This window comes from Lissotriton helveticus, chromosome 8 (assembly GCF_964261635.1).
Source record: "Lissotriton helveticus chromosome 8, aLisHel1.1, whole genome shotgun sequence".
NCBI lineage: Eukaryota > Metazoa > Chordata > Amphibia > Caudata > Salamandridae > Lissotriton > Lissotriton helveticus.
Window position 1 is genome coordinate 282762015 of NC_136069.1, and position 25394 is coordinate 282787408.

Consider the following 25394-nt stretch of genomic DNA (forward strand, 5'->3'; position numbering starts at 1 on the left):
CACAGTGCATCAGAAGAAGGTACCAAAGCATGAACACTGTCGGGATGCACAGAAATTGGCTGCCTAGACTGAAAGAAATAACGTCACGTGGATCGGAGAAGGAAGGACTCATGGTTATTGGGACTCCTATGAACTATATGTCCCGTGATTGCTTGTAGGGGGAAGAAAAACCCACCTTGTTATATTCCCAAATTAGGCCCATGTAATGAAGCAGCTTATTTCTTACATTGTCCTCACAAATAAAATTTTCAGCTGGGACCTTTTGCACATATTTGCGTACATGACAATGTTGGATTAATTTCCCTGAAACAAAACGTGTTTACACATCTAGCTTCACACAACATTATCACAACGCGGGGGGCGTGGCCAACAACATGGCCGAGTAAGTCGGGAGCCTTCGCAGCTCAGACGAGCCGACCAGATCGGACATCTTAAAAGACGTCCAGAGGTCCCCTAACTGCTGCCACGAGACACAGGAGAGTCCCGTTGTGCGGTGGGCGAGGGTGAAGTCGGAGACAGAGGCTTACCGGGCGGTGAAATCCACCAGCGAGCTGCGACCTTCCTGAGGTACGTCCTAAAATGGCAGCGCCCTGACGTACTGAGGTGGCGGTGATAGAGACGCGCCGGGAGGACGGCGACGCAGGCGGGAGGTCCAGAGCCTCGGGACTGCCTGCGGGTAATTGAGTGGAGGCGGAGTGGTACCGGGGCTTCAGCGACGGAGCACCGTGCAGCCCTCTCTAGAACGGAGACACGAGGAGGTAAGCCCGCCTGCAGGTCCGGTGGGGTGCCAGCGCCAAGTCAGGCGGCCGGCCGGCTTGCTGGGGACGAACTGAGCTAGACGCACCCGACTGCGCCTAGTGGGGAAAGAGGAGCACACTCACCCGCTGCCGGCTGCAAGCAAGGAGAAGGCAGCGGGACTCGGGGCAGAGCAGCGAGGCCTGATGGCAGAACCCCTACGCTAGAGGAGGCCTTCGAACGGGCTAGACGGCTTGGGCCCAGAAGGTACTGGCAGTCGCTGCGAAGCCTGGGGAGAGCGCCATACGCCGGTGGAGTGAGAGGCCACGATAAACGGGGGTGCATACGGCCAACGAGGGGGAGCTGGACTAACGACCGAGAGACAAGGGCTTTCCAGCCGGCCCCCGGGACACCCTACTCTTGCCCATTTCTTCCTCCCCCTCCCAGCCTGGATGTGCGCGCGGATGTAGCGCCAAACACACAGAGACCTTTTAGCCCGGCCTAGGTTTGAGGAAGAGGGCGCTTGAGGCCCCTGTGGGCCCTCGAACGGGACGGCTGGGACTTAGCGCCATAACTACGCAACCGGAGCTGCAGAGAAGGGAGAGGCCGGGTGGAGTAGAGCTGCATTGGAGATCGGGGCCTGGAGGCCGGAACACAGGAGGTAGGGAGCAGTCTACGGGGCCCTCGCTGACATTGCAGATGCCCGTGAGTCCGGAATGGGCAAGAAGGAAGCGGCCGCCAAGGCCCCACGCCAGGGTACACTAGATCGCTATGCTACGGCCCCCCTGCAGCGGAATCAGACTCCTCGGGTCCACGCTCGGACACTGCTCTCCTGATGGGGGCTATACAGGCATCTAGGGAAGACATACAGGCCTCCAGAGCGGCTTTAGAGGTCAAGATTGGGGAAGTGGGCTCGGAGGTCACGCTATTGTGGCAGGACTTTCGCAATCTGACGGAGAGGGTGACCACGGCGGAGACCAGGCTGGGGGAGGCAGAGGATATTATCCACTCTCTGCAAAAGGATGTAAAGGAGCTCCGGGCCTCGCATACACAGCTGCAGTGGAAGGTGGACGATGCAGAAAATAGGGCCCGAGGCAATAACCTCCGCTTTGTGGGCTTTAGGGAAGGAATTGAAGGGTCTAACATGGTAGAGTTCCTACACGCTTGGCTACTGAAGACCCTGCCAAAGGCGACTTTTTCTGCCTGCTTTGTGATTGAAAGAGCTCATCGGGCACTCCTGGCAAAGCACGTGGTGGGGGCGAGACCACGGCCTGTCATCGCTCGATTCCTGAACTTCGCAGATCGGGATATGATATTGCGGGAAGCCAGAAAAATGGGGGAGATCCGCATGGAGAACTCACAGATCATGATCTTCCCCGATTACAGTCAAGAGGTACAGAAGCAGAGGCGCTCCTTTGACGCGGTGAAGGCAAAGTTGAGAGACCTCCGAATTCAGTACATGCTCCTTCTCCCGGTGAAACTCAAAGTTATTTATAAGGAGAAGACTTACTTTTTCACCCACCCCGAAGATGCGTGGCAGTGGCTGGAGGAGCGCCGACCCCTGCGGAGGCGAGCGAAAGGGATGCGGAGCGCTACTGAGGAGGAGACCACAGCCGGGAATCATTGGGAATCACCAAAGACCCAGAGGCAGAGGAGAACGCAGAGGACCAGGAGAGTGAAGACAACCCCCTATCCTACGCAGAACCTGGCAGGCAAACGGCAACAGAACTCCGTTCTCCCCGACCCCGGGGGTCAGGCATGGTCTAGGTTTCGCTGCCTGGCTGGGAACGCTTACTTGGAAGGGGAAGATGATCCTGGGGGCCACACAACGGGGAGTGAGGACTCCGATACACAGTCAATGCACCTGCTAGTGGCAGCAATCACTGAAATGGAGCATGATTCGGCCAAGGAGGCGGGAGCCTCGCAGGAAGATATTCAAGACTCTAACGCTCGAACAAGGGACACTCTGAACGGACACGATACCGGCTCATAGTCCGGGAGCACGCAAGTTGTTTCACACCCTATAAACATTGTTTTTCAATTTCTGTTCATATTGCACATATGAGTGGGTTTTGCGGAAGAAGCCAGTCTTGTATGCTTGCTAGATAGACTGTTTAGCGTTGGTTTGTAGGGGGTGAACTTGGGGAGGGCGACAGACCTTCTCCGCCTGAAAGTCCTATATCCCGATGTAGATCTCGCACGCCCACTGTTGATTTTCTTAGTCCTGGCCCTGGTGGTGGCCAAGAGAGATGTGGCTAGGAAGTGGGGGGTGGCTGCATTACCGCATCTGGAGGAGTGGAGGAGAGGTCTGGATTTGTATATGGCAGCTGAAGGAGTCACCTATAAGGCGAGGGGGTGCCCTAAGAAATTTGGTAGAGTGTGGGGCAAGATACCATGGCCTGGATGGAGGACTCTGAATCTGGAAGACTCATGGGCACTGGAAGATTCGCAAGGAGGGACATTTAGGCAATACTGATTGAGACCTGGAAAAATTATCCGCTGGGGCAGCCTGAGATGAAGGGGAGTGTATTGGTTTTAATGGAGATGCTTGGTGGGTGGGGGGTGGAAGGGACAGGTGTGATGACCGATGATGACATGATTGTTATGCTGTTGATTAATAAAATGCAAATAAAAATATTTTTAAAAAAACAAAAAACATTATCACAATGCCCTAACATAATTTACAAGGTCTTGTTTTCCACTATGTACAAATGTCATCACTATCTTCCTCCACGGCCCTACAGGGCTATCTACATATCCATAACATCACCAAGGACTTTGTCCTTAAATGCCACATCTGCCAGTAGATGAAGGGCTCCACTGCAGCATGTCCACCACAAACACCTTTATTGATCCCAGACAAACATGTGTATATTTGGATCACTGCGGACCCTTACACTCAGATGGGGCTTACAAGTATATCTTGGTGGCAATAGATTCATGCTCCAGATTCCTGTAGGTTTGGCCCCAGCGCTTGGCTGATGCTAAAACTGGTATTAAGGCTTTTCAAGTCTTTATTAGCACATACGTAATTGGCACAATACATCCCGACCAGGGTCTGGTGTTTAGCTCTTGGGCTTACAAAGAAGCCATGGGAAGTTTAGGTGTGGCCTTGCGTATTCCTCCCCGTACCATGGGAAATGTGGTCATTGAGAGGAAAAACCGTGACTTAAAGCAATTCTTGACAGCTAGGGCATTAGGCTTGGGTGGCAGTGGGTAAATCAACTATATGGGGTCCTGAGGGCACTTAACATGCCAAGAAAATCTCTGAGGGTCATACACCTTATGAACTCCTCTTTGGGGTGAGGATGTGGGTACCCATCCTCGATAGTGTCAGTGCGGTGGAGGCTGAAACCGCATTTGACATCAATGATCATTTGGATGTTTTACAGGACCTTAAAGAATACCGAGCCTTACAAAGCAAAGTACTAGTAAAACGCACAGCCACTGGGGAAGTGAAATACAGTACCAGCAAGACCGACCTGGGTCCCGAAGACTAGAGACCTGGTCAGAGAGAAAATTGTGGACAAAAAAGAATTTGGGCCATCCTACAGAGCGCCTGTAACTGTCCTGGCAGTCGAAGATACCAGAACTGTACTTCTTCTGCCGTTTGCCGAGACAAAAGGTTTGCCTCATTTGATCTGATCAAAACACACTGGCCCACATGCATCAAAGGTTGCGATTGCGATTTCTTATTTGCGAATTTTAAGGAATCGCAAATAAGAAATCGCAATTGTCAATGCATGAATATTTTCGCTATTTTTTTGCGATTCGCAAAAAATCGCAATTTTATGCGAATCGCACATATTTCCTCAGATTGCGAATTCGCAAAATGCGAAAAAACCACAGTTGATGAATTGAAGCACTCTGATTACAAGAAAGCAAAGGAAGGCAATCAGGTACACCTGAGTACTCCTTTGAATGAAGCTCTGGCAGTTGGTCTCAGAGCCTGTTGTGGAAGGTTGCTGGTGCTGCAGTCTGTGCTATTCACTGGGAAGGAGATGGAAAACCAAGAGGCAGAGGGGCCCTCCAGGAAAAGGAAAGTGAAATTTTCGGAAAAAGAGCTGGAAATCCTCATTGAAGAGGTGACTGACAGGCATGATCAGCTGTTTGGCAAGTTGTCTCATAAAGTGCCTGATGCTGTGAAAAGAAATGTGTGGCTAAACATACAGTCCAAGGTAAATGCAGTTGGTGTGGCGCACCGGGAAATCAGCAATTTACAGAAGAGGTGGTATGACTTGCGTAGTCGCGCTAAGGAGAAGATTGAGTCAAGAGTGAAATCTGCAAACAAAACAGGAGGTGGACCCCCCAAGGACATGCCCACAACCCCTTTGGAAGACCTTGTTGAAGGGACACTTTTGACTGAGGCAGTTGTGGGTGTCATGAACATAGACACGTCTGATCTTATTACTCCTTCTGAAGGTAAGTGGACATGTATTTGGTTTTGCAAGTGTTTTGTGTAAATTCATGGATTTTTTTTGAGAAAGGCAAGTCATGAGAAGGAAGTTTCTCACCACACCCAATAACAGGTCCATTACATTCACTGCAGTTTCTTGCCTCATTAAAGGGAACTGAACATACTTAAAACAATGTATTATGGGTACTGTAGTTCCTATTTGTCATTTGTAGAGAAAAAGTCAAATGTTCACAAATTTAAAACACAGACTCAAAATATTTGAAAAGAAGCAATGTTTATTAAGAAATTAACCATCAGTGTCATTAATTTTATTTGAAATTTATAACAAAACATTCTCCACAGTAAATATATGTTTCCACTTTTCTAACAGAATTGCTTCAAGAATTAATTGAACAAGACTTGCGAGATTTCAGTAACTTAGACATTCATGTAAATGAGGATGCCAATGTTCCAAATACTTCCACTGCAAATGTGACATTGAATGAAAGGCAAAGAGTACGCCAATTACTGCAAAGTGATTCAGAGGAGGAAAATAGTCCAACATATCCAGTTTCAAGACCAGACCCCACACCAACAGTCACCAATGCCAGGCCTAGTAGGCGAAGGAGGCAAAGTCAATTTTATAGACGGCGTCCTAGAACCTCAACCTTGTCCATGTTTGAGGAGAGTTCCACCACTGGCAGTGTTGTTGAGGATAAAATATTAAAGATACAGCGCCTGCAAGGCAAAGATATTAGAATTATGAAAGGCAAAATGGTATATATGTGCAAAGAAGTTGCAGGCATTCACAGCACTATGAATAAGATGGCAGAGGAATTTAAACATAGCCATGAGGCTACTGCTGAAAAACTGGACAGAATTGCAAAGTCTTTGGAATCAATGTGCACAGTCATGATAATGCAACAAAAGCACAGTGTAAATAGGCACCTTAGGCAACTGACCAGCTTACATGGTCAGAACAGACAGTTGTCACGAATTTCAAATAGTGCATCCAAAATGTGCAAACAAAATGTAGACATACATAAAAAAATGAATGCTGTTTTTGTTGAAATTACAAGGGGAATGGTGAGAGAGATTGACTTAGAGCATGCTTCAAACAGTGGTAACACACCTGAAATTACTTTATCTAAGGAAGACAGTGCTGTGGGTGGCAAAAATGTAAATCCACCTGATGGGACCATTGCTGGGTCTAGACGGAGTATTAGAATTGTAAAAGAAGGGTGCAAAATGTTGATGGATGAAGGAAAAAATGGTGCAAAGGCTTTGGGTGTGCGTGGGCGTAAAAAATAATATGAAAGCAAGGTATTTTTCAATCCAGGTCTTCCAGACAAATGTGTTGTATTTGCTAATTTACTGTTAGAAAGTTAATCTTTTTTGACACAGGTCTTGGACATTTTTTGAGTAATGATTGACAATTAGTTTGAAAATTCCTCACTTGTTTTTGGATAGTTGAAACACTATAACATTATGTATGGAAAAATACAAATAAAGCCTGGTACCTTTCTCAGAAATAATTCTGTGTAATCTCTGCTCTTCTTATCCGTCCTTCTGCTGCTTCTGGTCCATGTTGTCTTGCTGGGGGTTGCTGTGGTTCATTGTCATTTGGTGGTAAAATGTCTTCTGCTTCCAAAAGTATGCCTCTCTCTGTTGCCATGTTGTGTAGCATAGCGCAGACTGCAACAATTTTACAGCATGTTTTTGGATTATACTGCAAAGTACCACCAGTCTTATGCAGTATGCGAAACCTTGATTTAAGTACACCAAAAGTTCTCTCAATGACATTACGAGTGGATTTGTGAGATTGGTTGTAATGTTGTTCCTTTCTAGTTGCTGGGTTTAGGTATGGAGTCAATATGTATGACCTAACACCATAGGCACTGTCACCTTTAAAAAAAAGAAAAGGACACTTCATTTAGATATCTATTACTTGCTAATTTGGATAGATGTTAATGTTGTACCAAAAAAAAACTAAATACATATTTACCTAGCAAATACCCATCTCCAAACTGTCCAGCTAGAAGTCTTGCATGTATTCCACTATGTTTAAATATGTAAGAATCATGGGCACTGCCAGGGTAACTAGCCACTATGTCAGTTATAATGGTCTTAGAGTTACATATCACTTGAATATTCAGTGAATGAAAACTTTTCCTATTACGGTATATGTACTCATTTTCTGAGGGAGGACAAATAGGTACATGAGTCCCATCCACACATCCAATCACATGTGGGAATTGAGCCATACTATAAAAATCAACTTTAGTTTTCTGTAAATCATGTTGTGAAGATGGAAACTTTATGTAATGACTAATTCTAAGTAACATCGCATCCAAAAAAGAATTTAAAAATCTGGACAGCGAGCTCTGGGATACACCACCAGCAATAGCTACGACCCCCTGAAAAGAACCAGACGCTAACAGGTGTAGACAACACAGGACTTGAACATGAGTAGGGATAGCATTTGTCCTGCGAGTCTCCCTTTGCAACATGGGATCCAAATCATTAATTAAATCAATTATTAAGTTACCAGTAAGCCGGTACCTATCATAAATCTGATCTTCAGTTTGACCAAGCAAGGTGATCCTAACTCTAAAAATTCTCTCTTCTATCTGCCTTCCCCTCAAACCTGCAGCTAATCTCAATCTGTGGCGGCGCGCCAAGAAGAAAAGTGCTGCCATTGTGCAAGACTCCTGTTTGCTCTCTGAAAAACAGCAACAGTGGAAGCAGCAAAACCCTGCCTTATATAGTGGAGCTGGCAATCAGCAATGCCTTCACAACATCTGGTCTGCAATAAATAACAGTGCAGGCTGATATGGGAGTGCAAAATTCTAGAACACTATTCAGTGGAAAAACAACTACATTGAAAGTGATACCAACTCACTTACAAAGATAAAAAAGATTTTTCTTACAGCAGCAAACATCCAAATATGAATGTGTCCAACATCCACCAACATACCTTAAAATATTCACACATATGTGTGCAAATAATGATTTCTTTAGGGAATACCTCAATTTTCATGTCACATAACCAAAAGGTCAGAGGTCACAAATGATCAGCCCATGACATGACATGTCACATCATTTACACTATTTGGAAATGCAATCTGTCACTTTGAATTGCTTTAACAACTTCCCTAAGGCCCACAGCACAAGCTTTCCTATGCCAGCGAAAAAATAACACCATGTCTGACTTGTTCTAATTTTAAGAAATGCTAACTGCGATTTCTACAGCATTCGCAACCTGCTAACTGTGATGCATAGGCACTTTTCCTTATCACATACGATTCGCATCCATTGCGAATCATTTTAGAAGTCGCACATTGAAATACGAATTCTTAAATACTGAAAAACAAAAAAAATAATAATGCATCACAGACTAGTAGATTGCATTCGCAAACGGACGATTTCTAAGAAAAATACCGATTGCGAATGCAATCTACTTTGATGCATGTGGGCCACTATGTGGCCAATTCTCACCAGTAGGCCACGTGGGCTGCTAGGTAACAGCCGCACTGCTCTCGCTACTGTACAGGAAGTTCAGATGGAAGCTTTACTAATGACTGAAGACTCCACTTTCCAAAGAGAAGCTGTAAACGACAATGAAGTGAGATTTCTCCATCTTTGAAACAACAACAACTGTACAATCAACAAGTACAGAAATTTCAATAAAAAAAATTTGACAACATAAATGTAAACGTGCCACAGATCGAGCTATCTACCAGTTCTACAAAAACTGCTGAGCTGCCAAGAATGGACCAGACGGCATCTGGCTACTTCGTGCATTATGGCAAAACCGCCTCTTCCTTTCAAGCTACAAGAGTATGCTTTTTACCTTTGGCTGAAAAAGACTAAGGGGTCGATTAGGATGGCGGACGGAAACGTGTACCGTCCGCCGCGGAAGGTGGCAAGATACTCCGGACCTGTCGGCGGAAAATCCGCAACAGCAATTAGGATAAAACATGCAAAAAACGCCGACCACGGCGTACGGAGCACACCAATCCCCGTCCGCGGCGGTCGGAGTACACCTGAGTCCGCGGCAGGCGGACGGAACAGAAAGAACACCGACCGCCGCGTACGCACATGACCGCGAATACATCCACTACCCCCGCGATACCTGCGCAATGTCCGTGTCCGCAATTAGGATAACTCCGCAAGTACCCCGGTAGTCACCGCCATCCACGTCCGCAGCGGTACCAATGCACCGAGAATCCGTGCTCCACAGCGGAACGACAACACAAACAACATCACTACTGTCAAACCAATGCCATACATTGCCACGGAAGTTATCACCAAACACACGAAAAAAAACGGCCACCCACCGAAAACATCCAAACCAATCACAACACACAATGATCCACCGCCAAGCACCACACAATCCACACCTCGAACACTCCCACCTAGCACCTGACTGCCAATAACCATTCAGACACGGCCAAGACACACACCATAAAATAACTCCCACCCACTCCACAACTCCTCTGCATCACTGCATAGCTGCTAGCAGGATACACTACTGAACTGACACCAAAGACATATATCATTCACACAACCCACACCCAAACACACCCACCACACAAAGACCCACCACACCATTCCTACACACCACACACCTGCACCTCCCCATCCACGCAAACCCACACCCCGAGCACCACACACCATGGCACCAAAAAAAAAAACAAAATTCACTGACACCGAGTTAAAGGTTATGGTAGATGAGATAATCCGTGTGGAACCCCACTTATTCGGGGCCCTAGTGCAGCAGACCAGCATAGCCAGGAGAAACAGCATGTGGGACCGGATAGTCACCAGGGTGAATGCCTCCGGGAGCGTCCCGAGGACGAAGCAGGATATACAGAGGCGGTGGCATGATCTAAAGACCCGAGTGAAATCCATTCGAGCCAAGAACTATCTCCGGGCAAATCACACAGGCGGTGGAACACCCCCGGAGCCCTTACCCTACACCGAGTGGGAGGACAAGGTGATGACCATCATCCACCCTGAGAGCCTTGATGGACTTCCTGAGGGAGAAGAGGCTGGTAAGTACAAACCAAGCACCACGAGCACAACTACATGGTGTGCCTCACACAACTGTGAAGACACATCTCCCAGACCCCAACCCATGCATGCAGTCCACATACTCACCAACGTCGAAATGACTCCAACAGGCCCCCATGTCCATAGGACTGGCGGTGGTGGTGGTGGGTGGTGGTGGGTGTGAGGGGATGGAACTACAACTCCCAACAGGCCCCCATGTCCATAGGACTGGCGGTGGTGGTGGTGGGTGGTGGTGGGTGTGAGGGGATGGAACTACAACTCCCAACAGGCCCCCATGTCCATAGGACTGGCGGTGGTGGTGGTGGGTGGTGGTGGGTGTGAGGGGATGGAACTACAACTCCCAACAGGCCCCCATGTCCATAGGGATGGCGGTGGTGGTGGTGGGTGGTGGTGGGTGTGAGGGGATGGAACTACAACTCCCAACAGGCCCCCATGTCCATAGGGATGGCGGTGGTGGTGGTGGGTGGTGGTGGGTGTGAGGGGATGGAACTACAACTCCCAACAGGCCCCCATGTCCATAGGACTGGCGGTGGTGGTGGTGGGTGGTGGTGGGTGTGAGGGGATGGAACTACAACTCCCAACAGGCCCCCATGTCCATAGGGATGGCGGTGGTGGTGGTGGGTGGTGGTGGGTGTGAGGGGATGGAACTACAACTCCCAACAGGCCCCCATGTCCATAGGGATGGCGGTGGTGGTGGTGGGTGGTGGTGGGTGTGAGGGGATGGAACTACAACTCCCAACAGGCCCCCATGTCCATAGGGATGGCGGTGGTGGTGGTGGGTGGTGGTGGGTGTGAGGGGATGGAACTACAACTCCCAACAGGCCCCCATGTCCATAGGGATGGCGGTGGTGGTGGTGGGTGGTGGTGGGTGTGAGGGGATGGAACTACAACTCCCAACAGGCCCCCATGTCCATAGGGATGGCGGTGGTGGTGGTGGGTGGTGGTGGGTGTGAGGGGATGGAACTACAACTCCCAACAGGCCCCCATGTCCATAGGGATGGCGGTGGTGGTGGTGGGTGGTGGTGGGTGTGAGGGGATGGAACTACAACTCCCAACAGGCCCCCATGTCCATAGGGATGGCGGTGGTGGTGGTGGGTGGTGGTGGGTGTGAGGGGATGGAACTACAACTCCCAACAGGCCCCCATGTCCATAGGGATGGCGGTGGTGGTGGTGGGTGGGGTGAGTACCAGTGCAGACAGAATCGGCAACAAAATGAAAACAACCTGTCAAGTCCACATTACTCATCCTCACATTTTGGTTTTGCAGGTCATCCTAATCTGACAGCTGGAAGCAACACCCGCCCTCCAGACTCGCCACTCACAGAAGTCTCAGGGGACGATTGGGCAGCCACCTCCGGGGCAGAGGATGATCCCGGCACAAGCAGGCAGCCAGGGCCATCTGGCTCCCAGGTCACACCTGCACCAACGACTACGGCCTCTGCCATTGTCACAACACCGGCCACTGTGACCTGCACAGCCACCACCAGCACCACCTCCACCACCACCACTACTACCACCACTCCTGCCCCTGCCACCCTGCCCAACCCAACGGCCAACGCCGTGCCAGCGCCATCCCAGCCACGCAGGGAGAGTGTGAGGCAAGGCAGAGATGCAAGGCCAGATCCGGCAGGCAGGAGCATACGCCAAAGACGACATGAGGATACCAACACACCCAATCCTGTGCAACAGTCATTGGAAGCACTGGGCAGGGTGGAGGTGAGCTATCAACGTGGTCAGGCACAGGCAGACCGGGCCCACCAGGACTTTGTTGACAACACTGCAATGTTGGGGGCCATTGAGAGGCGGCTTGGCCAACTAGTGGACATCTTCACCAGGACAACCAACATGCGGATGCCATGTACATCCGCTAACACCACCCCACAAACAACGCCACCGCCACCGCCACCGCCACCGCCACCGCCACCTGCGGCGGATGTGGTACCTGATGCCCCAGCGCAACCAGCTGACTCCGAACCGGCACAAAGACGGAGGGGCCGTCCGAGGCTGGAAGTGGGCGAGAGCAGTGTGGAAGCAGCTGGCACACGCTCCAAGAGGAACCGAAAATGACTATACCAGTACCTGAGCATGCCATTCACCCTGCCAACTATCCGGTCCCACCTGCCACAGGCCTGCTGTACTAGGCAGACACCACCCTATGTGGTGTCAGCACGGACATTTCATCTGCCATAACCTTCTACTCTCACTCCCCCACCCCTTCACTCATTTGTAAATATGCACCTACACCCATGCACAATTTGTAAATAAAAGCCACTTACTCACTCAATCATGTGTTGCCTCCATGTTTATTCACATGAATGCATCAGAAACAGATGTTACTAGGTACAGGTATCCAACTGGTACAGAATCATGGCGCTGCGGGAGTGACCTAGGGAAAATAGAAACCGCAAAGACACGTCAGGAAACATGATCACACTCATCAGAACACACTGCAGTGCAACATTGAACAACCCACACGCATCACAACAGTAATGGATGAGACGACACACATCATGGAGACGTGCATTGGCCACAATTTAGCACACACACACACATGCATGCATCACATAGCAGAACACAGAGATGAAGCACACCACTATGCCACAACACCAGCACACATTCACAGGGCATACCCAAGCAGCACAAGAGGAGCACACTCACAATCAAGGGAAGTAGCGATCAATGATCTGGCGCCTCTGGTCCACACCTTCCTCCTCACCACTATCCTCATCAGTTGACATGGGTGGGTCGGGAGGGCGAGGAACTTGCAGTTCATCAGGGTCCAAGAGCAGTTCAATGTTATAGCGCACAGCCAGGTTGTGGAGCATGCAGCACGCTATCACGATCTTGCATACTTTGCCTGGTGAGTAAGGCAGGGCCCCTCCAGTCTTATCCAGGCACCGAAACCTAGACTTGAGCAGGCCAAATGTCCGTTCTACCACTCGACGTGTCCTACCATGGGCATCATTGTATCTCATTTCTCCAGCTGTAGTGGGGTTGCGTATGGGACTGAGCAGCCAAGGCCTGTTTGGGTAAGCCGAGTCGCCTGTGTTGGTGGAAGAGAGAGAGAGAGAAACATCACAACCTGCATTGTGGGGCACACCATGCCACACAGATATCACTCCTGTCACCACAGCATACTCACCAACAAGCCACGCTTGTGCCGGACGCAGATTAGCCATCAGTTGGGGGACCATGCTGCTCCGCATGATGTGGGCGTCATGTGCAGAGCCAGGGAATCTTGCACACACATGTGAGATGATGTTGTCGGCCTGGCACACCACCTGCACGTTCAGGGAATGGAAGTGTTTCCGATTCCTATACACCTGCTCACGTGCCCATGGTGCAATGATAGCGATATGCGTGCCATCAATGGAACCCACAACGTGTGGTATACGACCCAGGGCATAGAAGTCAGCTTTGACCGCTGCCAACTCCGCCGCCTGAGGGAAATGTATATAGTCATGCTTGTACAGCATCATGGCTGTCAGTACATCCCGGAGTACCGTGCTGAACATGGCCTGTGACATTCCCCCGGCATCTCCAACTGTGTACTGGAATGTGCCTGTTGCAAAGAAATGGAGTGCCGCCATCACCTTTTGCGTGGGTGTCATGGAACCTGGATAGGTTCTTCGCGGCTGCAGGTGAGGAGACAATAGGGTCACAAGTTCCAACAATAGACGGCGATCCAGCCTGAATTTCCGGATCACCTCCTCGTCCACCATATCCTCCAGCACAGTGTATGGGCGAAGGACATTTGGAGCCCTCCTGTGTGGGAGTAGATGGAATGGAAGTAAATTCACATACAACGCATGTGTGTGCAACTCAATCACATGTCAACGCCCTCTACCAACATGTAGTATCCAGTGTATGCTTGTCATATGTGTGACTCCTCTGATTGTCAGGACAACATGGATTGACGTAGCAACAATGTGCATCCACTAGCAACATGATGTTTAGCAACATGTGCAATGCACAGTGTCTCACCTCAACATCACTGCCAACCAGACATGTGACATGACCCACATGTGTAGGCCCAACATCACATGCACACATGCAAGTACATGCACACATACTAAATTAAACACCCCCCCCACCCCCCCATTTCATGATGCACCAATGGCAACACCAGTAATGGTGGGCATACGGACATCACATGCATGGGGACACAATAGGCAACACACATGTACAGTACACAACAGAACCCCCACCATAGTCATCATCTGACACATACCACTCACTGACAACTGATTCACAGGTGCCCATACATACGGGATCTACTGTGTACATGTGAGGTACGACAAACTTGTGTAGGGTACTACCCGATGTGGACATGGACACGTGATGGACACTTGTGGCTCACCGATGGCCATGGTATGGACACACATGGGATGGAGCATGACATGTGTAGCCACGCAATCACGCACACAACCGTGAGCAGGCAGCTGCAGACAATGGTACAAGGTGCATCATCGGCTAAGATGCAAACATTGACCACGCCATGGCGGTGCACTGCATCCGCTGTTTACGTCTGGGCATACGCGGGCCGCCTTCGACATTCACATTGTCTGCACGTGCACAGACCGTCACGCTCACACACCGGCAAGTGCATGTGCAAGGTTCCGGGACGGATGGTCGATTTGCAACAATGTTGTATCACTGGCGCCAACATGGCGGGGCACGTGATCGGCGGGGGACGTGCAGGCCAACACATCCATTAGCTGATGTCAATGCACATGGCAGGTCATGCCCCCCCGTACAGTGCCATTGCATCATCCAGCCTTCACCGGCCGGCCGGCCGGCCGGCCCTGCCCTGCCCAGGACCGCCGTGCCGGCCATGGCAACCACCGCCATTGCACGGCCCTTCCACTACCGCCGTGCCAGGCCCTGCCCAGGACCGCCGTGCCGGCCATGGCAACCACCGCCATTGCACGGCCCTTCCACTACCGGCGTTCCCTGGCGGTCCGTGCAACGGCCGTGGTTTCCATGGCCGGCACGGCGGTCCTGGGCAGGGCCTGGCACGGCGGTAGTGGAAGGGCCGTGCAATGGCGGTGGTTGCCATGGCCGGCACGGCGGTCCTGGGCAGGGCAGGGCCGGCCGGTGAAGGCTGGATGATGCAATGGCACTGTAAGGGGGGGCATGACCTGCCATGTGCATTGACATCAGCTAATGGATGTGTTGGCCTGCACGTCCCCCGCCGATCACGTGCCCCGCCATGTTGGCGCCAGTGATACAACATTGTTGCAAATCGACCATCCGTCCCGGAACCTTGCACATGCACTTGCCGGTGTGTGAGCGTGACGGTCTGTGCACGTGCAGGAATGGGAGGTGCGAACAAGGGCGGCGTGTGCCCAATAGAATGTACCGTATGCTGGACAGCGCAACACCAGGGCCAGTCATTGGCCCATTTCCAAACATGCTTCTAGGGCTGCCCAATGGCTGTCGCCGTATGCCACTGACATGGCCACAGGGCCCTATAAATGTGTCATGTGCAATACCACACATTCCACGATCACCACCGACTGCTGCCTGTGACCATCACCTCCAACTGCTGCTGCGGAGCTGACCACCGACTGCTGCCTGTGACCATCCCCTCCAACTGCTGCTGCGGAGCTGACCACCGACTGCTGCCTGTGACCATCACCTCCAACTGCTGCTGCGGAGCTGACCACCGACTGCTGCCTGTGACTATCACCTCCAACTGCTGCTGCGGAGCTGACCACCGACTGCTGCCTGTGACCATCACCTCCAACTGCTGCTGCGGAGCTGACCACCGACTGCCGCTCTAGTGCCCTACTCCGTGACCTTGCCATGTCGAGAGGCAAAGAGATCCGGTCTCGTCCCTTCACCGCCGCGGAGCTGGATGTCCTCGTGGACGGTGTGCTCCGCAACTACGGACGCCTGTACGGCGCACCCGGACAGGTGGTAAGTGCAGTGGGGGACAAGTTGGTGTGCATGATGTGTACCATGACACCTGGGCTCTGGGATCTTGGCGGTGTGATGTGGGACCAACGCATGAATCGCAATGTGCATGGCTGCTTGAGAGTAACGTGTTGCCCCAATCTGTGTGACTGGCCAACTGTCCACTAACTTGCACCCTTTTGTCTCCCATCATGGTAGGTCAAGCTGCACCTTTGCAAGAACGTGTGGAGGAGCATTGCACGTGATGTACAAGCAGTGGGGGTGTCCAATAGACGACATACACACTGCCACAAACGCTGGGACGACATTTCCAGGCTGAGCAGGAACGTAGCGGAAGTGACACTAGGGATGATTCCAAGAACGGCACGACTGGTCCGACGCTCAATGACCCCTCTCATGCACCGTATCATAGCTGTGACGCATCCTGCCCTGTCCGAGCGGTTGCGTGTGGATGACCAGCAACGTGGCGGTAAGCATACTGTCAGTGAATGTTGCTTGTGAGTGCAATGCATGTTATGTTGGCCAGACACATTAGTGACTTCCGTGATTCGTGCGTCTCGTTGCAATGCCATGTTGGTGACATTGGCGCAGTTAAAAGTCACTTTCCGGTGCGGCATATTGAGACGGCACTCGCTAAGCAGTTGAGTGTTGGTGCACATGCTGTAGTGCTCCGTCACCCCATGGCAAGACTGGTGTGCAGATGTAGTTGCTCATGCCCTGTCCGCATGCTGTACATGTCGCACGGACAACGCCACTTATTTCGTGTGAGGATGACTGGTAGGGGTGGCCCGTGTGTAGGTTGGGGGATCGAAGTACATCGTCAGCAATGGCAATAGGGTTTCCGTACCAGTACTGTACGTGAGTGTGGCCGTGACTTACACCTCTTTCCTGTGAATTTCAGCTTTGCCAGTGGACACTCAGCCACAGACCGAGGAGATATTTGAAGCCAATGCATCCGGATCAGACGTCGGGCACACGCAGACTGACACAGAAGGGGGCAGCGCCGGAGAGGGGGACAGGACCGTCCCGGAGGACTCGCATGTGGAGACAACATCGTCAACATGTTCCGACAGTGTTGGTGAGTCAGCACTGTTGTCACAGACTGGGAGTGGGCAATTCACACCTTTGGTCGGGACACAGCACACAGGGCCCACCCTGCCGCCAACTGCACCATGTACTGTTCGTGCACGCAGGAGTAGGGGGAGCAGAGTAGCGTTCGGTGCCGGAACCGCTGCCCCGGCCTCCGTGAGCCAAAATGCTCTTTGTGCTGAGGCTGTTGATCTGCTGCGACAGCTGTGTGTGGGGCAGACCAATATGATTAATGCTTTGCAAGACCACGATAGGAAGTTGGGGCAGGTGGTAGCTTTCATGGAAGGTATGCATGGCGATCTGGCTGCTCTACACAGGACAGTGCAGTCATTGGGGAACAGTGTGTCGTCTGCCATTGTACAGTCGCAGGGACTGGGTGCAACTTCTGTTCCACCATCTACAACACTGGATGTCTCAGGGGGGAGTCAATTGTCTGACACAGGTCATTTAATTGATTTAATTTAATTTAATTTAATTTAATTCAATGGCAAGACATGCTGCACAGGCATCCCACACACCTTACTCCCAGTTCCATTGACACTACCTTGGACATGGACAGTGAGAAGAGGAAGGCACCTCATGAGAGCAGGGACCCTCCCAGGGGCAGGGAGACTAGGAAGGAAGGAGCCACTCCCAAGGGCAGGGAGACTGGGAAGGAAGGAGACACTCCCAAGGGCAGGGAGACTGGGAAGGAAGGAGCCACTCCCAAGGGCAGGGAGACTAGGAAGGAAGGAGACACTCCCAATGGCAGGGAGACTAGGAAGGAAGGAGCCACTCCCAAGGGCAGGGAGACTAGGAAGGAAGGAGACACTCCCAAGGGCATGGACAAGGACAGTCACAAGACATACGCACCTAAGAAGAGCACGGACACTCCCAGGGGCAGGGACACACACAGGGAGAAGGTGTGTCCTGGGGATGTGTACACCAAAGACAAGTCTGCTGCCTGGGACAGGGCACCATCCAGGGAAGAGGGAGGATCCACAGACATCATTCCTCCTACGGAAATTGGACATCCAAGGGCAAAGGCATCTCCCATGGACAGTGGTGCTGTCAAGGACAGGCATACATCACCCCTTGATGCACTGCGGTTGCTGTTTTCTGGGAAACGGAATACAGATGTCTCCGCAGTGGAGTCACCCCTTACCTCCACTCCCATCAGGGCCCGTCAGGAGCGGATGGAGGTTGACCCTGTAGTAGCATCCCCCATGCCACATGTTGCTGAGGCCAGAAGGCAGCCACACAGCAAACGACAAGCTGGCTCAAGCACGTCCCCAGAGAGCATTCCCCCGCCAGCAGATACACCTCCCATGGTGGGTGATATTTCTGCCCAGTCAGGCCCACTTGCCAGTCCTGTCCTGTCCAGGGTGCAGTCACATGTCACCAAGAAACGGAAACACACACCATTGACACATGCCCAACCCGAGGTCGGCCAATTGCAACTATCCCCCGCTCCCAGAGCCACCCTGCCTCCTGGCCCATACAGCCCTGTGGCTCATCATTTCAGTGGTCCCAGTGGCACCGCTGCAGTTGACTCGCATGTGTCAGGTAGTGGCACTGTGTCTGTTGTTTGCTGTCATGCATCATGTAGTGCCACTGTATCAGTTGTGCCTCATCCTGTTTCAGGTGCTGGCAGTCTGTCTGGGTCTGTGGCCCATGTGTTGGTCACTCGGGCTGTGGCTGTGTCTCACACTCCTGTTTCAGGTGCTGGCAGTCTGTCTGGGTCTGTGGCCCATGTGTCGGTCACTCGGGCTGTGGCTGTGTCTCACACTCCTGTTTCAGGTGCTGGCAGTCTGTCTGGGTCTGTGGCCCATGTGTCGGTCACTCGGGCTGTGGCTGTGTCTCACACTCCTGTTTCAGGTGCTGGCAGTCTGTCTGGGTCTGTGGCCCATGTGTCGGTCACTCGGGCTGTGGCTGTGTCTCACACTCCTGTTTCAGGTGCTGCCAGTCTGTCTGGGTCTGTGGCCCATGTGTCGGTCACTCGGGCTGTGGCTGTGTCTCACACTCCTGTTTCAGGTGCTGCCAGTCTGTCTGGGTCTGTGGCCCATGTGTCGGTCACTCGGGCTGTGGCTGTGTCTCACACTCCTGTTTCAGGTGCTGCCAGTCTGTCCGATGCGGGTACTTCACGCAATCCACCTGATGGTCTGATGTAAGGTGCTGTTGTCTTCACTCACATGTAATTGGACATGGTGTGTGATTTGTCCATTGTACACAGTCTTCCACTGCTGTGGACCTTGTTACAGGTTGTTGGTGATTCGTACTTGTGGTGCCTCAGATACTGCTGTATGTCCTGTGATGTACTGCCTCTGATGTACCTGCTCTGGTGTCCACACTGCCCTGTTGCTGTTCTCTTGCTGCTGTATGCCCTGTGATGTACTGCCTCTGATGTACCTGCTCTGGTGTCCACACTGCCCTGTTGCTGTTCTCTTGCTGCTGTATGCCCTGTGATGTACTGCCTCTGATGTACCTGCTCTGGTGTCCACACTGCCCTGTTGCTGTTCTCTTGATGCTGTATGCCCTGTGATGTACTGCCTCTGATGTACCTGCTCTGGTGTCCACACTGCCCTGTTGCTGTTCTCTTGCTGCTGTATGCCCTGTGATGTACTGCCTCTGATGTACCTGCTCTGGTGTCCACACTGCCCTGTTGCTGTTCTCTTGATGCTGTATGCCCTGTGATGTACTGCCTCTGATGTACCTGCTCTGGTGTACACACTGCCCTGTTGTTGTTCACATGCTGCTGTATGCCCTCTCATGTGCTGCCTCTGATGGACCTGTTCTGTGCAATGGACTGTTGATGCACTTAGCCCCTCTCACGTGCTGCCTCTGATGGACCTGTTCTGTGCAATGGACTGTTGATGCACTTAGCCCCTCTCACGTGCTGCCTCTGATGGACCTGTTCTGTGAAATGGACTGTTGATGCACTTAGCCCCTCTCACGTGCTGCCTCTGATGGACCTGTTCTGTGCAATGGACTGTTGATGCACTTAGCCCCTCTCACGTGCTGCCTCTGATGTACCTGCTCTGTACTCCACAATGCCCTGTTGATGCTCTGATACTGCATTCTGCCCTCTCGTTTACTGCCTATGATGTACCTGCTCTGTACTCCACAATGCCCTGTTGATGCTCTGATACTGCATTCTGCCCTCTCGTTGACTGCCAATGATGTAGCTGCTCTGGTGCCCACTTTGCCCATGCTCACGCATACACTGTGATTATACCCCTATTTTGTACAATAAAGGTAGTCTATCAAGTCTCGTGGTCTGTCGTTGTCATTCCTGCTTGCGTACTACTAATGTGTATTCGTATTTGCTTCTCATCAGTGGTTTCGGTAACATGACACTCCCCCTCCCTACGTCACGTCCCTTACTGGTATTCCCCTGCAGACAGCCAATGGTTTGTGCCTTACCTGCGTCGTCGTCCATGGTGGGCCATGACTAGGACGTGGTGGATCGCGAAGAGCATCGGGAAAGCGTGTAGCGCTGGGTCCATGGTGGTGGTCAGCTTGCGGTGGGTATCTCTGCTATGTCACCTATGTTCGCTGTGGGGATTCCGCCGTGTTCAGACAGGTTGTTTTTCCGCTGCGGTTTTATGTGTATTTTCCGCCATCTTGATTTGGGGGACGGTCTTCGACGTCAGTACGTACGGCGGGGCCTCCAGATGTGTTCCGTCCGCCACGGTCTCGTGTGTAGTTCGGCGGCGGTGCGTGCTTTTCCGTCGCGGACGGAAATTTGACACGTTTTCCTATCCTGATATGGCGGACGGAGTATCCGCGGCAGGCGGACACGGAAAAGGCTTTTTCCGCCTACTCCAGGGCCGCGGTGGCTCTTCCGTCCGCCATCCTAATGAGCCCCTAACTTTGTTGTTCCCTGTATACATCTCTGGATTACAATTTGATTACTTTTAGTGGTACTTTGGATTGGTATATTGACTGTCTTTATCCTACTTCTGAATGTACACTTTCTCCCAGAACGCTCTGCAGTACAACTCGTGAACCTGGTTCTTAAACCACATGCACCATCACACGTGAACTAATAGACTTTTTCCTAGTGAACATTACAGGGGTTCCAGTTTCTGGAGGAATTGTATGGGACAGGGTATCGTATGATGTATATGTCCTACTGAATTATTACAAATTCTCTGATTGTTTAAAATGTCCTTAAATGATATCACCTCCAGTACTTTCTCTCATGATTGGGACATTGAAGCTGAGCATAAATCTAGAGCAATCAGCTGCATTTTCTAATGATTAATTGTATCATGGAACAAGTAATTTTGGAGACATGTTCTTTTACCAGCATTATGGTCACCATTTTTACATAAACCTAATATCCCATGTGCTGTGTATATTTATACACAATGGAAACACTGTCCAACACCTCCGAAAGGTAGCTCAAAGACTTTTGCACAGAAGTTTGCTTATTTTTCCGGGCTTTGAAACATAAGACGCAGGCTCGTGTTACTATAGGCTTGCACTAACACCTACAAAGAAAAATATGTTAACAAACACCAAGCTGATATACTCAGCTGACTTTATTTTCCAAATGTCCATTCAGGGTTTCGACTTTTGGAAAGAGACCATAGATACTAAATCTGTGTGGGGTACAAAGAAATTGGCAGGTTGAGAGAACAGAGGTCTTATTCAGAGCATGCCTCATACCACATCCAATGATTTTCCTGAGCAAAACAGTACAACAAGCTTCATGTCGTGCTATATCAAAAATGAAGAATTTGAACCCACCACACATTCCTGCATTCTCACGCTTGGAAAATTGGCAGTACTTAACACACTACAGTGAGGATACATTAGATACCATAGTATGTAATGGTTCTTTCAATTCATCAGACCCCATTTGGAAGGGATGGTTGGTTTGGCCTGTGGACACAAACAGGTGTCAATCTATATTCCTGGGTAACACCAAAGGGTTTAGAATCAATAGGCTTGATCAGTGATATATACAAACAGAACACTCTGGCAGTGGCGTCAGATAGTGTTGGGAAGTTAAACCTAGATCGGCTACAAACCTCAACACTCTCCCAGGTCAAACAACACTTGGCCCTTCTTTCTGATGACATCGATCTCAGAGATTTTTCATTATGCCCCCAGAAGCCACGTCAAAAGCATTTTTGTTGTACGGAATATACAACAAGCTGTGGAAGATTTCTTAACAGGAAGCTGCCGACATATTGTGCAAAATTGATAGGGTTAATTTAGAAGAGGCTTTGGCTGTGATTGACAATGTTATAACCACTTTATCATCCAGAATTTACTCACTGGGAAACAGCGTCTTCTGCACTTGACATAATCCAGCAATACATGTCTATATTATAACTTGGAAAGTCACAATAATGGTCAATAGTAATACTGAGCTGGAGGTTACAAACGTTACGTTCTGGCCAAGTGCCATGGCGTTACATCAACAGTACATGGCGTGTAGAGATGCAAAATATACCATGTTGCACATTGAAAAATTACACCAATTACCTTTCACCGTGGCTGAAACACCATTCAGTGACTGGATAATCCATAGTTACATCACCCTACTGTTCACAACCTTTCAATTCCAATACTGTCTCCAATATCAACAGGTAGGCAGATATGAAACGCTAGGGGAAGGATATGTGCACGGGTGTTGGGAATTACCGTTCAGGTTTTAACGCAGCACTTTTCTAAGTGGCTTACTGTCAAGATAATATGAGTGTCTCCTTGGTTTGCAAAGACATTTCTCTCCACTGGGCATGCAATGCTTCAGTGGCAAACGTGTCTTGTTATCTGAAGGGTTCCACCAGCCCGCACAGTTAGAGAGACAGCACTATGGCCTTCAATAAATGTTTCCAACATAAAATTTGATTCCCTAAGCAAACTGAGAGCAATGCTCTTACAAAAAGATGTGGTCTTAACTTCAGCCAAAGAGACGCTTGATCTCCAAGTTGCAAGGTCCTCGTCTGAGGTACTGACACTACTCCACACTAACTTCCCGCTGCATTTTGGGGAGCTGTTCCATCGTATCCTTAACATGTCTGGTATGAAAGTAATAGGGCAACTTTTTAAATGTAGCAGATCTGGTTAGGTTAACACCTTTTAGATGATTTTTGGAGTTATACCATCTTTCATACACTCCGTGTTGGAAAGTGTTTTTGGAGGGCTCCCGCTTGTCCTGCTGCATGTGGCGGGAATTCAGATTTTATTTTAATGCCTTCAATGGATGTCGCAGTTCAACTCGGAATGGAGGCAGCACTGCTAGGGATGTGTTGCCGTGACCGCATGATACACTGCTTCGGCACACTTCAGCTTCAACTAAATGAGCATTGGTTCTTACCGTTCATGCCGGTCTAGCTTGACTGCATACAAATTGCCTTCGCTGCCTGCTAACAAGAGCCAAACCGGTCCTGGGTCATTTAGGTTCAGAGAGGACCTGGCCTGACAGTTGAGGCTGGACTGTTCCTATGAGGAACAAAGTCAAGGCTGATTTGCCCATGCTGGGTCCAAACTGAGGTGCCATGGTGGGCGATAAACAATTTATTGGGATGCGGCCTGAGTAATTACCAGTGGCTGAGATTAATTCAAGCATCTCATCCATCACTTTGTTGTTGTTGCAGTGTGTCCTACATGCCTGTGGGATATTTAGAAGAAGAGTACTAAGTAGAACGATCTGTGGAACCCTGTGTCTATGGACCTGCTGTCTTTCTGTGTCGGTTCCAAGTGGGAACCACAATGATCAAGATCACAATTGGTGAGGCCCTGCTGGGGCTTTTTTGGCATATTGGAGAACTCCACCTGTGTGCGGCCTCATTGTCCTTGAGAAACAGCCTCTCAGTGGCTGCACCATGGCCAAGAAACCAGCCTGGTTATTTCCACATAATGCCGCAGAAACCAGCTTATGCTTGTTCGCATCTGCCTAGGGAACTGGCCTATGCACAATCTCTTCTGCTCAGAGATCTGGCCAGTGTGCGGTCACATCTGCTGAGAAAACCAACTGGTATGTGGCTGAATCTGCCCTCAGAAACCAGCTTTTGCATGGCCTCGGTTACCTACATCATGATTGGCCTACTCCTTCATCCCTCATCAAGGCTCTGTAGAGAAGCGGCATCCTGCGGAGGCCTGAATGGAATTGCAATGAACAAGGGCGTTTGACTCCATATCTGCCAAGGGAGCAGGCCCAGCAGACGTAGCAGAGCACACGGATGGAGCTGCTGGCTGGCGTCCCACTTCTCAAGATTGAATGAGGGGGCAAGAATGCAAAGGAGGAAACTGGGAAGCTCCACTGATTCCACAATGACTAATCCACTGAATGTGGTAAGATAGACACTGACCCGAACTGATCTTAAAGCATTGAGCACAAGCAATTTAGGAGTGAGAATTGTACAGAGCCATAATCACACGAACACCTCTTACCTCGAGGGTGAGGTGGAAACCTATACCGGTAGGGGAAGACCAGGGAATGTAGTGGATAGAGGCAGTACTGCCTAATGGCACACATTAATACTATTGTATATTCAGTCGTTTTCTGCCCAACTCTCTGATAACAATAACTAGTCTAAAGATGGAATTCTATATCTAATTCTAAAAACAATGCTGAGCAGAATGTTAAGGGGAATTGAGAATCACTGTCACGTATCAAAATCGTTGGAATTCCATGTAAATGAATAATAATTGTAAAGATCAGTGATCAGTCATACAAAATATTAACCTTAGTAATGCAATGAAATGCCTAATTTCTGTCAAATGATCTAACACCACCAACATTACAGAACAACTTTGGCTTCTGGGTAACTATGGTAAAGTCTATGGATACTTTATGACAAGGTTTAGGTGGAAAAGGCAATGGTCTCAAAAGCCCCATAAGTCTAGTAAGTATGTGACCTTTTAATCTGAGGGCAACTAGTACATATCTGCATGTTTTGTTTAATATCGGCAAGGATAAATATTTTTTTACTGCAGCTCAGATTCTAGATATGTCAGAATGCCCCGCATTCTTAGATTCGTGAAGCTAGCTCATAGAGTGATTTTTTAATGGAGTAAAAGGTACATCCATAATGTCTCTTTGGTATAATAATGAATCTTTATCTGCTCTGTCTTTGTTTTCCCTAAGCAATATATCCTTATCAGTAGACTGTAAGTGTGTACGGACTAGTGTTGGGATGGTATCAACAATAATCACTGCTATTGTATCTCTGTTTGGCAAT

At 50.0% G+C, this 25394-nt stretch overlaps 1 long non-coding RNA gene across 2 annotated transcripts in view; it reads left to right on the forward strand.

Annotated features, from left to right (window-relative positions):
- The window catches only part of LOC144771603 (uncharacterized), a 67850-nt gene that overhangs the window by 20720 nt on the left and 21736 nt on the right, over positions 1-25394 (forward strand). The window contains exon 2 of one of the 2 annotated variants that reach the window (XR_013599383.1): positions 5523-6666. The exons of the other annotated variant lie outside the window; for it this stretch is intronic. This is a non-coding gene — a long non-coding RNA (uncharacterized LOC144771603). Of the gene's footprint in view, positions 1-5522; positions 6667-25394 lie in introns of those variants that run through there. 2 annotated transcript variants of the gene reach the window in all.